We start from the raw sequence: 17,753 nt of genomic DNA, 5'->3' as shown, positions 1-17,753 counted from the left end.
TTCCTTTTTGAATTAAGAGGATCTACATTTTCTACTAGTTCTGTTTCATTATCTGAATATCCTGGTTTCCTGATATTTTATATTTGCTTAGATTTTTTGAGTCATGTATAAAGGTATTATCACCATTTCTTCCATATGTTACAAGGGAAGCTATTGCAAATTGGTCTTCAATTTTGTAGATTTGCAAATCTGATGTGGTTAGTTCACCCAGAGGACAGACTCATGCCAACAAAATTAGCAAATACTACTGTCTAAATTAAATGCCAATCTATTAACTTATTAATAGAGAATATTTATTAACTATGAACATAAATATTAATGTGTGTAGCATACCATGAATGGAAAATTTCATTCATTTTGATTTATGATTATGCATTTATCAATATCTCTATTTTCCCAGTAATATCAGTGTTCAAGAAACTTGGCTTTCCTAATTTACTAGTAAAAAGAATTATAACACACAATATGCCTACCAAAGTCATTTAAGCCACATACAATGGAAAAGTGTCAACATTTATTTGATGATTGATTTACAGATGAAAACTTTTCTGATGTTTTCATCTCATTGAAATGATGGACATGGACTAGAAAAAAAGTGCATAGAGAGATATAAATCATTTTCCTTATTTGCAATCTTTCAGAAATTATATTAAAGAATCAATGTAGATGCTCAGGTAACTGAACCACCTCTGTCTTTCAGAAGTCCTCAGATGAGAAGCCCGAGTTATTTCTGCCTTGACTAGTGTTCATAATGAATTATTAATATTATCTCTGCTGAAACAGGTCATACTTTGAATAAAGGAGAAAAAAGTTGAAAGAAAAAAAATGAAAGAATGAAGTAAAGTGGATTTTTAGATTTCGACTTCCCTTCGCATCACTAGATATTTTCTACTCCAACAAATAAAATATTTTCTCTTTCATCTCATTAAGAAAGTGTAACATACCACCTCACATATTTAAAGGCAATATTAATGTATTTAAAAGGTAAATGTCATAAAAGTAAAGTCAATATCAAAGCTTATAATCACCCGACAGTATGAGTTATAGTCTCCATCAAAGCATTAATAATCAAAACCAAAGGTAAGAATCATCCAAAACTAAGAGGTCTACTATAGTCTTTTTGGATCTGAATAATTTCTACAGGTTTTTTTCCTATTACCTTTTATTTAGGATTATTTTAAGGTATTTTCTATTCTCTGGCTATCCATAAGAATGAAATGACTGATACAAAGTAGATGAGGTTTTATAACATCCACATGAATAATGGAGACTTAAATATAACAGAGACTTGGATGTAACTAGTGAAGAAATAAACATCCAAAGAAATATTTTAGAAGACAAATGCAAATAACTTATATCATCATCTTAAAATAAGCTCATTATGTATATAAGTAGTTCTTGTATCATTTAAATATTGTTTTTACTTGCAAATCTTATTTTCTTCCCTCTAGTATTCTACTGAAAATTGTTCAAAACTAGCCATAATTATTCTTTATTTTATAAAATAGACCTGCTATCAGTTGATTTACTTGATTATCACTAAGACACGAAACAACATATTGAATACCCAGAAAATAATTGCTATTTTTTAGACTAAGATGGATGTATCATTAATTGAATGAATTATCTCATAAATGATTCATAAAAATAAAGAATCAGCACTTTTGTATAGGAAACTGGAGAGTCTACAGTCACGATTTTTAGTGTTTTTGAGTCTACACACTGGTGTTTCCAGGGAGGGATGTGAACTTATGGCACCAAGAAAGCTGGAGCTACCTGCTAGGTAGCAGCTTTTCCTAGTTCTTTTACTACATTCCTTACAAATTAATTATGTCCTAAAAGAGATTCCAAAATTATATTCTATTTTAAAAAATCACCAAACCAATCATGTATGCCATATTTTTATTTTGCATAATAGGATAATAGCTAGTTCTCTTTAGCAATCACTTTTTTTTTAACTCTTCTGTGACCCACATGTTTGTTGGAAATTAATTGATATGCATATATGTGTGTGTGTGTGTGTGTGTGTGTGTGTGTGTGTATACATATACATGTATATACATATATATATATATATATATACACATATATATATTTGACACTCTGTGGTCTGCTTTTCTTTCTGCTTTTTCTGCTACATATTTCAGACATTTTCAGTGAAACTGCACAGGCCGATGTGCTTAACTGGATGTCAAGTCCTAGAGAAAAGTTGCAGTATAACATGGGCCTTCTAATGTTTGCTAAATCAAATAATGTATTGTTTGAATTCTGCAAATCCTGGTGTGATGGTAGGCCAAAAACCACTCCCTGAACTCCACAGTGCTCAACCTGGGATCAGAGAGTTTGGATTTTTATTGACTCTTTTAGTTCTCCTCTTATGTAATACTTTGCAAGTAATTCCTAAACATGTCATTCCCAGGAGAACATTCTGTCTGCAGTCTGAGCAAGGTTATTCTGGGCATTTAAGCTATGAGGAAATAGTGTTTATTTTAGTTTGAGCACTGGGCTTTGGAAATAAACTAACCTCACATGTGTTCTATCTAGCTCCCTACTTTATCTCTACCTCTGAATTGAATTCAATTGAATTTTAATTATGTGGATCATAGGCATTAATTTTATATTTTGATGATGAAATTTGGTTGGCTTTCTTTGGAGTCTGGCTTTTATATAACCAGTTTTGGATGATTTGATTATTTAATAATGACTCACATTTAGGTCAGTATATGATGAGTGTAAGTGCTTGTTTTCCTTATCCTGAGAGTTTCCTTTGGGGATCAACATAGTAGAAATTATTTGCCATTAGTGTTTGCATAAGTGGCTAATCAGAGGAATAAGATAGGAAAAGTACAAAATAATCCTATACAATCTTATGCTATCAGGAAGTGAAAAAGTTTTTAAGTGGTAGAGACACATCCATAGGACACAGGAGTCAGCTTGAAGGAGCTGTCAATGGCCGAAGCTGAAAAAATTAGTGGAAACAAACAATGAGAGTAATATATTTTAATAATAGAATCAACTAAATATCCATGAGTTTATACCACTATAAGTAAATAATTGTATAAATAAATAAATGGGGGAAAGGAAAAGCTCTTTCTTACCACAAAATTCCAATTAATAATTGTAGAAGAAATGTCAGAAATAGAAAGCTTACCATTTGTCAATACCACATTAATAATTGTTTTAGGAAGAGTCTTAAATAGGTGTTAAAATTAATTTTTTAAATTGTTTTAGGAAGAACGTTCAATAGATGTTAAAATTAATTGGCAAAATTATGGTGAGAGAGAATATTTACATAGTCTACAAGTATATTGCCTTGTCATAAATATTAATTACAAAAAGAAGTATAATAACAGTAACTTTACAATGGAGAAACCTGGAAAGCACTACTTTAATCAAGTGATCGAAATTATCACCAGCAATGGGAAAATTGATACTATGTGCCTTCTGAAATAATGTGCTTAAACATTACAAAATCATTTCTTCAAATTTTTACCAAAACTACGTAACCTAAATTTGGAAAAGAGGAAGCATCAGAGAAACTCCAATTGATGGCCGTTTTACAAAATAACCAAACAATATTCAAAAGTGTCAAGATGATGAAAGACATAACAAGTTAAGAAACTGTCTCAGATTAAAAAAGACTAAGGCAACATAGCAATCAGTGCAATGTGTTATCGATGCCTGATGCCTGAGCCATATTAAGATCAGTGAGAAAGTTGCCAAAATTTGCATAAAATATGAAGATTAGCTAATAGTATTGAATCAATATTAATTTCCTAGTCTTGTGGATGTAAGATGAGAATATGTGGAAAATCTATTTGAAGTGTATGTAGGAATTATCTGATTGTTTGCAAGTCTGAAACTATTTCAAAAATTAAAAGTTGAAAAAAGTTAAAAATCATAAAATAAATTTTTGACTTTGAACATATTTGCATCTTCCAGATCTTGTTTTCAGGGGCCAATTCAGGAAGATCATCTCTTAGGTGGTTTCAGACTATGCAAGAATTTCTAGCTACCGTAATCTATCTTTACTTATTATTTGGACCTCTGTAATTGTCTCCTAACAAAGGCAATCTCCATTCCATTCTTTATACCATAGCCAGAATGATACTTTCAAACCCCAAGTGTAAGCATGTTTCCTGCCTACATTAACTTCTAGTTTCTCTAGGGGTTAATATGCATATGACCTCAGCTAAGAGAGTCTTTTCAGTGATAGTTTCCCCTCCTACAGCATGTCTCTTTCTTTTCTTTAACATACTAATTCTACTAATTATTCAGATACTAGCTTAAACCCTCTCTGACTTTCTCAGCTTGGTCAAACAATTTTATCATAAACACCATAGCATATGGTTCTCTCCTTTTTAGTATGTCAATTACAATTTCATATGTTTCTATGGTTGTTTGATTAATGTTTGTCATTCTCACTGTAATTCAAGATTCATGAGAACTTAATGGACATTGTATCTTTAGCATTTAGCTCAAAGTAAAAAATTCAGTAAATATTTGTGAATGAATGACATAAATAACCAATATATGAAAGTATCTATATGTAACTCTTCAAAATACTTTGGAGTCACATGAAACAAGGTTTTTCTCTAAATAGTTAAGACAAATTATTGGCAGTTTTTATTTAATATCTTCACTGTTTCCAGAAGGAATTTTAGTAAATTACTTGAAAAACAGCTATTCTTACATAGAATAACATAAGTAGAAATAGAATGTCATAAAATAAAAGTACAAATTTATTAATAAAATGATCAACCTATTTTCTGCCACTAAAATTCTCATTTGTCTTAGAGTTTCCAAAGGACAGAGGCAAAGGGGAATATATTTTGCACAAAGAAGGAATTATATCATTGATTTAGACAGGTCTATATTCACTTATTCTTGGCAGTATGGGGTTTAGCTTTTACCTGAAAGAATGGTAAAGAAGCAGTGACTGCAGATTCTCTTACAATACAGCTAGTGCTCGACTTATGACCATGATTGGTTCCACAGACCAGTCGTAGAACGATTTGGTCGTAAGTTGAGTAGGCTGTATGTGTAGTACTGTGAAATGATGTTATAAAAATCTTTAAGTCATATTTTATCATTCTTTCATTATTGTTATATATCATAATTTTCTTTGTTCATTTTATGCCATTTTTATTATCTCTACACCATTTTGTTTCTTATTTTTACATTTGTCAGGTTTAAGTAAAACACTGCATTACCAGTACTGGTTTAATATTTGCAAAACATACAAAATTACAAAATACAGGTGCATACAAAAATACAAAATACAGGTATAAAAAATACCATAAAATATCCAAGACACAAAACACAAATTGCTGTGCCGAGTCTGGGATAACAGTTGAAATGGTGCACGCGGAGATGGTAGTGCTGCCGGAAGCTGGTCCGCACTGCCGTACGTCCAGCTGGGCAACGTTTATGCTGCCAGATGCGGAGCAGTCGTGGCTAGCCATTGTAGTCTTAAAGTCGAATGGTCGTAAGTTGCATAGGTCATAAATCGATCAATACCTGTACTTCCTCTAGCATGGTATCCAGCAAAGCTGGGCTTGAATTCTATCTTTATTTAATAAAATAGTCTGTAAACTTTGGGCAATCTCTTCTGTGAATGAGAACCGTGTGAGGTCACAGTGAGAAGGTAATCACCTACAAACCAGGAAAGAGACCCTCATAAGGAACTGAATCTGCCAGCACCTTGATCTTGGATATCTAGCCTCCAAAACTTCGAGAAAATACATTTATGTCATTGAAGCAACCCAACTTGCGGCCTTTTGTTATGCCAGTCAAAGCTGACAAATTCAATGAGGAAAGTATTTGATTTGATTTTCCTCTGTTCAGAGAGAACAATTTCAGGGAAAAAAAAATTCATGAGGGTTAAAATAAACAAGAAAATAACCTGTGCTAATAAGATAAGGAATTCAGTGAATACACTGTCCAGAATTCACCAGTTTACATGTTAATTATCAAAAGGCCTAAGCTCTGCACCACTTACTATTGAATATTTAAGCACCCTATATCTTGGTTTCAGGGCATCGGCTTTTGCTTTAGTTAGATATAATACAGTAAAAGTAAATTCCCTCTGGTCTAATTAAAGGTATAGTTAATTTATCCCCTTTTTTGCAACACAAGTAACAAAGTTCTGATTAATCATCTCTAGGGCAAAAGCAAACACTCTGCTTCATTTAATTAAAAATTAAATTTCTCTGGAGGGTTGATTACAGCAGGGAGTCAGGCTATGCCTCTGCTAAGGATGTGTTGTTTGCAGGACAAAGTTAGAGACCGACCTTGGGGACTTGTACATCAGTATAAACAAGAATATGCTCAGACATTCAATTAGATAGCTCCACATTTTCATTCTCAACAGAGAATGGGTGTAGAGGAAGAGGCCAAGGGGATGCTCAAGAATTTTGACTAGCTGTTCTCAGGTATGAATGTGACCAGAATCTCAGGCTTTTCCTTAACAATTTCAAAATTTAGCTAGCCCCCACTAAAAGAAAACCCTGGTAAGTTGTTTTGAACATAAACAACCATGCGTATAGGCTCAATTTAAATGGTAAAGAGAGGTTTTATTTATTTATTTATTTATTTATTTTTGAGACAGAGTCTTGCTCTGTTGCCAGGCGCCAGGCTGGAGTGTGGTGGCACGATCTCGGCCCACTGCAACCTCCGTCTCCCAGGTTCAAGCAATTCTCCTGCCTCAGTGTCCCGAGTAGCTGGGACCACAGGTACGTTCCACCACGCTCAGCTATTTTTTTTATTTTTTAGTAGAGACGAGGTTTCACCATGGTCTGGATCTCTTGACTTCATGATCCGCCCGCCTCGGCCTCCCAAAGTGCTGGTATTACAGGTACGAACCACCATGCCCGGCCTATTTATTTTTTATAACAGCATAATTACCAAACATTGTAAAATTACCTTAATATAACCATATGCCATTATACATAACTATTACATCAGGAGCAACATTTCATCTTCTAGTCCTCTGCCCCTGTGTAACCCTTCACTTTCTATTTCTGAAGAAGAGACAGTATCTCAGGTAAGGGACTACTGAAGATTTAATCTTTAAAGCAGAAATCAAAAGCTTTAATTGATTCAAGAACCAGGCATATAACATAAAGGAGAAAACAGGCTCATTATAAATAAAAATTGGGGGACACGGGAGACTGTAATTCCCTGGAGAGTATTGATTTTTCTTGGTTAATGAGAAGTTGAGGGCATCAGGAGCTTCCCAGTATCAGGCTATCCCCATTGTGCACACAGGGAGGAAGGCACATCCAATTTGGCCTGATTTTTCAAAAGAAAATGGATATCCGTACTTTTAATATAAATATTATTTCATGTTTGTTTTAATGATTGTAAAACTATGTTTAGAATAAACAAAGCACTCTGCACATCTTATTCAGTGAGAGTACCACCCCCGCATTTGTGATATCTGTTTGAAAAACTAAAATTTAGCATGTTTTGGTTCTCCATTACAGAAGCAGCCTGATATAGTAGAGGGAACACCACACTAAGCCTCTGGAGCCCCTGACTCCTGTGGTGTCACTGTCCCTGATTAGTAAGTATTTTCCATATTCCAGTTGTACTATCAAGAATCTTAGGGCCTTTGTCTAAATACTTGGTGGATTACATGACATGGGTTCTACAATTCCTTTCAGCCTCCCCATTTATTGCATCTCAACAAGTTCAGGAAGATAAAGTAAAAGTCACATCATGCAGTTCCACATCCAATGTTTGAAATATATTTATCAGGAAGGTGCTGTGTACTGAATGTGTATGTCCCTTCAAAATTCATATGCTGAAACTCTGATTCCCAAGGTGATGGTATGTAGAGATGGGGCCTCTGGAAGGTAATTAGGTTATGAGGGTGAAGCCTCATGATGGGATTAGTGCCCTTTAAAGAAGAGACAGAGAGAGCTTGCTCCCTCTCTATGTTCTCTGTCTTGTAAAAACACAGCAAGGATACAGCCATCTGCAAACCAGAGAGACAACCCTCACCAGACCCCAATCACGCTGGCCCACATCTCAGACTTTTCAGCCTCCAGGACTGTGAGAAGTAAATTTCTGTTGTTTCACCACCCACTCTATGGCACCTGGTTATAGTTGCCCGAAGAAACTAAGACAGCAGGCTTTATGGGCATGCAACCTGTATCATCACATAGGGCTCATGCTTGATTTAGTCCTCTGCTGTCATTGATTTTACATTTTTCATAATTTATATACCAGAGGCCCCACATTTTCCTACTGAGCCCCACATAGTGTACAGTCAGTCCTGACTGGTCTGTATTCTCTGGCCTATTCTATGATCTCAATATTATTCTATCTCTTTTTTTTAGGATTAGGACATTGTTTTATTTGTTTTGTCCTTTTTATCAATAGTTGTTTACTTAGCCACATCAATACCTTTGATTTTCTAAACCATAATGTGGATGTAATAATAATGTCCAACTCAAACATTTGTGAGAATTGAATGAGCTATAGAAAATAAAATACCTAACACATTTCTCGGGACACAGCAGATGCTGAAAAATATTCCTTAGTCTCCCATTACGTCCTCCCAAATCAACAACTTTTTCATAAAACATCAGGAAGAATCATCTCCTAAAGTATTTGTAATATGAAGAAAATGTTGCTCTAGTTCTTCCTAAAATTGTTAACATGGTGTAAAGTAGCTGAATTCATGAATAATCAAAGAATAAGATATCTAATACTTTGAGTTTAGGAGTTTATCTGAATTTAGCTTAAATAAATAAAAGTACAGTTGATTCTTGAATAACTGAGGTTTGAAATGCACAGGTCCACTTACACACAGATTTTTTTTCAACTAAATGTGGATAGAAAATATGCTATTCAGGGGATGTGAAGCCCATGTATAGGGAAGACATTTTCCTACACAGAGTTTTCTTAGGGCCAACTGGGAGACTGAAGTGTGCTCGGATTTTGGTATGCAGAATTCCTTCAACCAATGCCCCAGGCATACTGAGGAATGACTGTAATGTATATAGGTTTCCAAAATAATAAATGAACTTCATAAAATATGCAGATGGTTGGAACTACATTTTATCATTTTATTAGAAGAACATTTTGTCTTTAAAAATTATTGAAAATGATTTTTGCCTTTCACAAATATTACAGTATCCCAGGAACTGATATATAGAGTCTCTCATCCCTCACTAGAATGCACTAAAGGTTTAGAATGCACTAAAACAATCCCTGTTTGCAGAAAATTTGACTTTTAATATTTTTGTCCTATGATAGTTTGCTTTCAAAATGTTAGAGCAATTATCAAGAAGGTCATTGTATTTCTCAATGAAGCCGAATTTTATAGATATTTCAATATAGGAATTTCTTTTTATAGTGAAACACATAATAATCATTTCACTAAATAACAATCCTTTTCACTTATAAAGATTTTTCAGTTTGCAAGCTGCTTTCACTCATGAAGTTTGAGTGTCACTAGTATGCCACCATATATATATAGCAGTGATTATTTTCATATATATATATGCATATATATATACACACACATATATATGCATACACATATACAATAGAGTAATAACTATTTTACAAATAATTATACAATATAGTAATAATTATTTTCACATGCAGTTTGAAATTTTATCTTTCTAATGCAGAGAAAGAAAGAACCTGGGGTTGGAAAGGCTTTTAGTCAGCTTTTTGCAATGATCTTTCACTTACCAAACTAATTTGAACACTGCAGCCACCTACAAGATAATCTCTATCACTCTAGTTCTATTTTCAACTTATTGCAAACTTCTTGAGGAGTCCATATTTTTAGCAGTTAACTATGTTCACAATAACTCTGCATAACAAATACCCAATATATTAGCAGATTTCAATATATCCATTTATTAGCTCTCAAGTTTACAGGCCATCAAAGGGTTTGGTTAACCTAATTTGGATTCTTGTGTGTGGTTTTACTAGTCTCAGCTGGGCTTGCTGGTAGGTGAATTGTGAGCTAGGAAATTGCTAATCTTGACTTGGTCAGTTTGATTTGGTGGTGGTTCTGTTCAATTTGTATCTCATCTTCCTTCTGAAACCAATGTGTTTGCAAAAGTATATTTTTCTTTTTCTTTTTTCTTTTTTTTTTTTTTTTTTTTTTTGAGACAAAATCTCACGGCCAGGCTCGGTGGCTCACGCCTATAATCCTAGCACTTTGGGAGGCCGAGGGGGGTGGATCACGAGGTCAAGAGATTGAGACCATCCTGACCAACATGGTGAAATCTGGTCTCTACTAAAAATACAAAAATTAGCTGGGCAAGGTGGCGTGCGCCTGTAGTCCCAGCTACTTGGGAGGCTGAGGTACGATAATTGCTTGAACCCAGGAGGCGGAGGATGCAGTGAGCCGAGATCGTGCCATTGCACTCCAGCCTGGGTAACAAGAGCGAAGCTCCATTCCAGAAAAAAAACAAAACAAAACAAAACAAAATCTCACTCTGTCACCCAGACTAACAATGCAGTGGCACAAGATCAGCTCACTGTCTGAGGATCTGCCTCCTGTCTGAGGATCCCGAGTAGCTGGGACTACAGGCCTGTGCCACCATGCCCAGCTAATTTTTGTATTTTTGTAGAGATGGGGTTTCACCATGTCGCTCAAGCTAATCTCAAACTCCTGAGGTCAAGCGATCCACCCGTCTCAGCCCCAAAAGTACTGGGGTTACAGGTGTGAGCCATCATACCTGGCATGATTTTCTAATAATGATAGCAAAAGTGAAATACAGCAAATAGGGCCTTAAACTATCTCATAATGCCTGAGCCTGGAACAAACATATAGTCAGTTCTACCTCCTCCCATTGGCCAAAAGAAATCAGATAGTCAAACACAGAATTAGGAGGCAGAAAAACAAAACCAGTCCACAGCAAGAAGTCACTGCAAAGGTCTGTATTAAACAGGGTAGATTCAAGGAGGGGTGAAGAATGGCAGTCAATATGTCATCACCACAATGCTTGTTTATGTCTGTGTATTCCTTAACCTCCCTACACCTTATTATGGAAATGGAATATCAGAATAAACACATTTTTAAATGCAAATAGCATCCCCTGAAGCTATCAAGCCACATATTAACAAAATCATAGTGATAGAGCTTTGTGTTTATGTTGGTCATATTTAAAGTATAATAAAGAAATTAAAAAACAGACTGAAGAGATCAGAGTTCATTATTCCATCCTCATACACTGTAACAGCATCTGTGTCATTTTGCCACATGAAAAATTGGTTTCTGTATAAAGCTAGTCCTGATATAACAAATTCATTTTTTTAGAAATATGAGTTTGCACATTCATTGGATGTAAAGAGTGTTCAAATTAATCTCGTCCTCTTAGAGATATTATTTTCCTGCTTTTTATATTGTTAAACAGTAAAGTTATATATTATTTTGAGATTAGTTTCTTTGAGAGCCATGTCTAAATTATTGAACACTTACATTAGAATAATAAAGTATATAAATATTTCTATGTTTAGTATAATAAAGAAGTTATAATCTGTTTCTATTCCATTTTGTCTTGAGATTATGCATTCTTTAAACTAGAATTATCAAGATAAAACTTTTCTTTAATATTTTCTGTTTTCGATTTGTGTTCTAGGAGTCCTGTTTCCCTATTTTCTTATTTATTTATTTTCTTTAACTTTTAAGTTGAGGGGTACACGTGCAGATCTGTTACAGAGGTAAAAGAACGTCATGGGGGTTTGTTGTACAGATCATTTTATCACCTGGGTATTAAGCCCAGTATCCGCTAGTTATTTTTTCTGATCCTCTCCCTCCTCCAAGTTTGTTGTTCCCCTCTCTGTGTCCATGTGTTCTCATTGTCTATCTTCCACTTATAAGTGAGAACATGCAATACTGTTTCTGTGTTAGTTTGCTAGAGATAATGGCTTTCAGCTCCATCCATGTTCCAAAAGGAACATTCTTTTTTATGGCTGCATAGTATTCCATGGTCTATACGTACCACTTTTTCTTTATCCAGTGGAACGTTGATAGGCATTTAGGCTTTTTACATGTCTTTGCTATTGCAATAGGGCTGCAAGTAACATATGTGTGCATGTGTCTTTAAAATAGAATGATTGATATGCCTTGGGTATATATCCAGTTATAGGATTACTGGGTCATATGGTATTTCAAATAAAATTGAACATAAACCAGTTGTTTTAGCTTGAATAAAATAGCATGAATGACAATATCCATTTCTTTTATAATGTATTCCAGAAGAGTTTCATAGAACACAATAGTTAGCATCTAGTTTCAAAGATATATGAAGTATATCAGAATTTACAGCTTGAAAGTCTACATTGTGTTTCTTATAGAATTCAGAAAGAATTGGACATATATAGGAAAATGATGAGAGGATTCTAGCACAACTCCATTTCTGTGGGCCTTCTGGAGAAAAAAATGAAGTATGGGTACAGTTTGAGTGGCACATGAATTGAGTCATGGATTAGAGTTTTTAACGCCCATGGGGACGCTATATATATATGTGCGTGTGTGTATATATAATATCTATCTATCTATCTAACCTATCTATCTATCCTGAATTACATATAAATAATTCAGAGCTAATTTGACTTAATTTTTAAATATTTGTTTGCTTTTTTAATTATCTTTGGTTTTAATAAATAACATTTCTTTTCACCCATAGTGTTGATTAACAAAGAAAGTACTGCAAGAAGATACAAATGAAAAAGTAGGAAATCTTCATCAAAAATACCAGCCCTATCAGATTGCAGGACCATGTTTAAGTTATGTAACATTTTTGAAGCTCTATCTTATCCTAATTTTGGGAGAACTACATGCAACATATGTTAATTACCTCAGATAATATTTAACAAACAGGAGATACTAAACATTGATTTCTCCACATTTTCAAGGGACCAGTTTTGTCTGTATTATTGTTTCTGATTAAGAAATTACTAAAATCTTGGCCTTTGGAATCTGGTATAGATTTGAACTTCCTGAGCATTTAGCCAGTGATATTATTGCATTATATAGCATAGTTGTTGAAATAGTCAGTGACATATCAAAATATCTTCACAGTGAAAAGTTGAAAGAGTAACATGAAATCATTTAAAAGCAGGCCAGGAAAAAAACATTAAAATTCTATTGTGTCATATAAGAAGTAAAAGCCTTTGAGGAGTTACAGCCCCCTCAAAGCCAGTATGTGTCTTACAAATGGTACTGTGAAATTAACTCTGAGATGTCTCTTTTGAAGGCCCATGTATTGCCCTGTTCAAAATCATCAGAAAAAGGCCAGGCATGATGGCTCATGCCTGAAATCCCAGCACTCTGTAAGCCAGAGGCTGGCAGATTGCCTGAGCTCATGAGTTTGAGACCAGTCTGGCCAACATGCTGAAACCACATCTCTACTAAAGATACAGCAAAATTAGCAGGTATGGTGGCACGCCCTTGTAATCCCAGATACTCGGGAGGGTGAGGCACAAGAATGGCTTGAGCCCTGGAGGCAGAGGCTGGTGTGAACAGAGATAGTGCCACTGAACTCCAGAGTGAGCAACCGGGAGACTGTTTCCAAAACAAAACAAAACCAAAAGCAAAACCATTATAAGGAGAAATTCTGTTTTAAAATATGCATTCAATACAGGAAACAAAGAAAATGTTCCATCTATGGTATTTTTAATAAAAGTTTCACCAAATTTAAATATGCTCTAATTACAACAAATTCAAAAAGTTGCTAAGAAAATAAAGAAAAAAAATGTCCCATCAGGCAAGCATAATCGCTATTTTTTTTTTTGGATAGGGGGAGGAGTTAGAGTGTGATGGGGCAGGACAGTAACAGCTTTACTGCTGTTATAATTGCTGATATAATCCACACACCCATTTAACCCACCTATTTAAAGAGCATAATTGGCCAGGGTGGTGGCTCACACCTGTAATCCCAGCACTTTGGGAGGCTGAGGTGGGCAGATCACTTGAGGACAGGATTTTGAGACAAGCCTGGCCAACATGATGAAACCCCATCCATACTAAAAGTACAAACGTCAGCCAGGCATGGTGGCAGACGCCTGCAGTCCCAGCTACTTGGGAGGCTGAGACAGGAGAATCCCTTGAACCCAAGAGGCGGAGGTTGCAATGAGCCTAGATCATGCCACTGCACTCCAGCCTGGGCAACAGAGCTGGACTCCATCTAAAAAAAGAATATAATTAAGTGTTTTTTTATTATATTCACAGAGTTGTGCAACCATCAGCACAATCAATTTTTGGACATTTTCATCACCCCAAAGAAGAAACCCTATAACTAGTAATTGCCATTCTCCTTGCCATCTCTTTTCTTTCTCTTTCTCCCCTCTTCTTCTTTCTTCTCTTCCATTGCTTCTTTCGCCAACTGGCATTGAGAATTTCCCAGTTAAAGTATAGTGTTGTATATCTTCTAGTTCTTTGAAAATTGCTGGTGTATTTTGATGGGAATTGCATTGAATTTGTAGATTGCGGTGGCAGTGTGGTCATTTTCACAATATTGTTCTATCCATCCATGAGCATGGGGTGTGTTTTCATTTGTGTCATCTTTTATTTATTTCAACAGTGCTTTGTAGTTTTCCTTGTAGGAGTCTTTCACATTCTTAGTAAAATATATTCCTAAGTATTTTATTTATTCACTTATTTTTTGCAGCTATTTGCAGTTATTGTAGAATAAATTTTATTTTTTCACTTATTTTTTGCAGCTAATTTTGAGTTCTAGATTTGGTTCTCAGCTTGGTTGCTGTTGGTGCGTAGCAGAACTGATTTGTGTACATTATTTTGTATCCTGACACTTTGTTAAATTCATTTACCAGTTCTGGGAGCTTTCTGGATTAGTTTCAGGGTTTTCTAGATATATGATTATGTCATCAGCAAGCAGCAATAGTTAGACTTCCTCTTTACTGATTTGGATGCCCTTTATTTCTTTCTCCTGTCTGATTGCTCTGACTTCCAGTACTACGTTGAGTAGAAGTGGCAAAAATGAGCATTGTTGATGCCCACGGGAATAGAACTTGCTCCAGTTCTCTGGGAAAATGCTTTGAACTTTTCCCTGTTCAGCGTAATGTTGGTTGTGGGTTTGTCATAGATGGCTTTTATTTACTTTTAATTTTTATTTTTTTTTATGTTCCAGGGTACATGTGTAGATGTGCAGGTTTGTTACATAGGTAAATGTGTACCATGGTGACTTGCTGCAACACTCAACCCATCTAGTGTCTTTGCACATGGGATATGTCACTTGAATACAGCACACCAGTGGGTCTTATCTTTTTAGCAAGCTTGCCATTCTGTGTCTTTTAATTGGGGCATTTAGCTAATTTACATTTAAGGTTAATATTGTTATGTGCGAATTTGATCCTGTCATCATGATGTTGAATTTTGCAGACTTGGTATTGTTGTTGGTCTGTGTACTTCAATTTGTTTTTCTAGGGCTGGGAACAGTTTTTCCTTTACACACAAGGAAGGCCAGTGGCAACATAATCTCTCAGCATTTGCCTGTCCAAAAAGGATTGTATTTCTCCTTCACTTGTGAATCTTAGTTTGGCTGAATATGAAATTATGAGTTGGAAATTCTTTTCTTTAAGAATGTTGAATCTCTTCTGGCATATAGGGTTTCCACTGAGAGGTCTGCTGTTAATCTGATGGACTTCTTTTTGTAGGCGACTTGGTCTTTTTCTCTGACTGCCCTCATCATTTTTTCATTCATTTTGACCTCAGAGAATTTGATGATTATGTTTCCTGTGGTAGATTTCTTCGTGTAGTATCTTATTGGAGTTCCCCGGTTTTCCTGAATTTGAATATTGGCCTCTTTTGCTAGGTTGGGGAAGTTCTCCTGGATGATATCCTGAAGTGTGTTTTCCAACTTGGTTCCATTTGCCCCATCTCTTTCAGCTACTCCAATAAGTTGTAGGCTCAGTCTTTTTACATAGTCCTATAGTTCTCAGAGGTTTTGTTTATTGCTTTTCATTCTTTTTTTTCCTAATGTTATCTCCCTGCCTTATTTCAACAAGATAGTCATCAAGCTCAGATATTCTCTCTTCTGCTTGGTTGATTCAGCTATCTGATATGTGTGTTTACATCATGAAGTTCTTGTTCTGTGTTCTTCGGCTCCATCAGGTCATTTATGTTCCTCTCTTAAGTGGTTATTCTAGTTAACTGCTCCTATAATCTATTAATATGGTTCTTAGCTTCTTTGCATTGCATTAGGACATAATCCTATAGCTCAGCAAAGCTCATTATTACCCATTTTCTGAAGCCTATTTCTTTCAATTCATTCATCTCAGCTTCAGGCCCTTTGTGTGGGCTTCAGAAATAGGCTTCAGAAAATGGGTAATAATGAGCTTTTTTTTTTTTCCTTACTGGAAAAGTGTGATCATTTGGAGGAGGAGAAGCATTCTGGCTTTTGGAATTTTCAGTTTTTTTGCATTTATTTTTTCATCTCTGTTGATTTATCTGCCCTTGATATTTGAGGCTATTGACCTTTGGATGGGGTTTCTGTGAGGTCTTTTATGTTGCTGTTATTGTTCTCTGTTTGTTTGTTTTTCTTCTGACATTCAGGACCCTCTTCTGCAAGTCTCCTGCAGTTTTCTGGGGGTCCACTCCAGACACTGTCTGAATGTCACCAGTAAGGCTGCAGCACAGCAAAGATTACTGCATGCTCCTTCCTGTGGAAGCTTTGTCTCAGAGGGGCATCAACCTGATGCCACCAGGAACTCTCCTGTATGGGGTGTCTAGAGACCCCTGTTGGAAGGTCTCACCCAGTCAGGAGGCAGGGGATCAGGGGGAAGCAGTCTGACTGTCCTGTAACAGAGCTGGTGTGTTGTGCTGGGGGAATACCCCTCATCAGGATCAGTCAGACTCTTCAGAGAGCCCAGGCAGGAAATATTAAGTCCGCTGAGGCTGAGACTGCAGCCTCCTCTCCCCTCAGGTGCTCTATCCCAGGGAGATTAGAGTTCTGACTATAAGGCCTTGGCTGGAGTTGATGGAATTCCGGCAGGGAGGCCCAGCCTGGATCCGGGTCCCACCTAAAGAGGCAGTCTGGCCACGATCTTCCACAGCCACTGTGCTGTGCTGTGGGGAGTACAACCCAGTCCTAACCTCCCAGTCTCCCTAACACTGGCAGGGGCAAACCAATGACTAGAGCTGCGGTAAAGGCAGTCACATCTCCCACTGGGAACTTGGTCATCTTAGGCAGACTCCAGGCTGCCTAATACAGCAGAGATTTCAAGCCAGTGAATCTTAGCTTGAGGGATTCTGTAGAAGTACAACCTGCTGATCAAGGCTGTTTGGCTACCTGGCTTCAGCTCCCTTTCCATGGGAGTGGATGGTTTCTCTGCCTCACTGGATTTCTGGGAGCCACAGAGTATGTAAAACCTCCTGCAGCTCAGTGTCTGCCTGAACAGCCACCAATGGGAGCATCTGCTGTGGGTCTGCCCAGTTTTATGCTTGTGATCCAGGGCCTTAGCAGTGTAAGCTCACAAGAGAATCTGCTGATCCATGTATTGAAAAAATCCTTGGGAAAAGCATAGTACCCGAGGTGGATAGCACCGTTCCTCACCACCTCCCTTGGCTAGGGGAGGGAGGCCTTTATGCACTATGCAGCTTTTAGGTAAACCATCATCACCCCACCCTGCTTTTTCTTGCTCTCTGTGGGTATGTCAACCACCTAGTCAGTCCCAGTGAGATAAACTGGCATCTCAGTTGGAAATGCAGAAGTCACTGGCCTTTTGCATTCATTTCACTGGGAGCTGAAGACCAG

The sequence above is a fragment of the Cebus imitator genome, unplaced genomic scaffold (genome assembly GCF_001604975.1).
Source record: "Cebus imitator isolate Cc_AM_T3 unplaced genomic scaffold, Cebus_imitator-1.0 Scaffold173, whole genome shotgun sequence".
In the NCBI taxonomy this organism is placed as follows: domain Eukaryota; kingdom Metazoa; phylum Chordata; class Mammalia; order Primates; family Cebidae; genus Cebus; species Cebus imitator.
Note: the sequence above shows the minus strand (reverse complement) of the source record.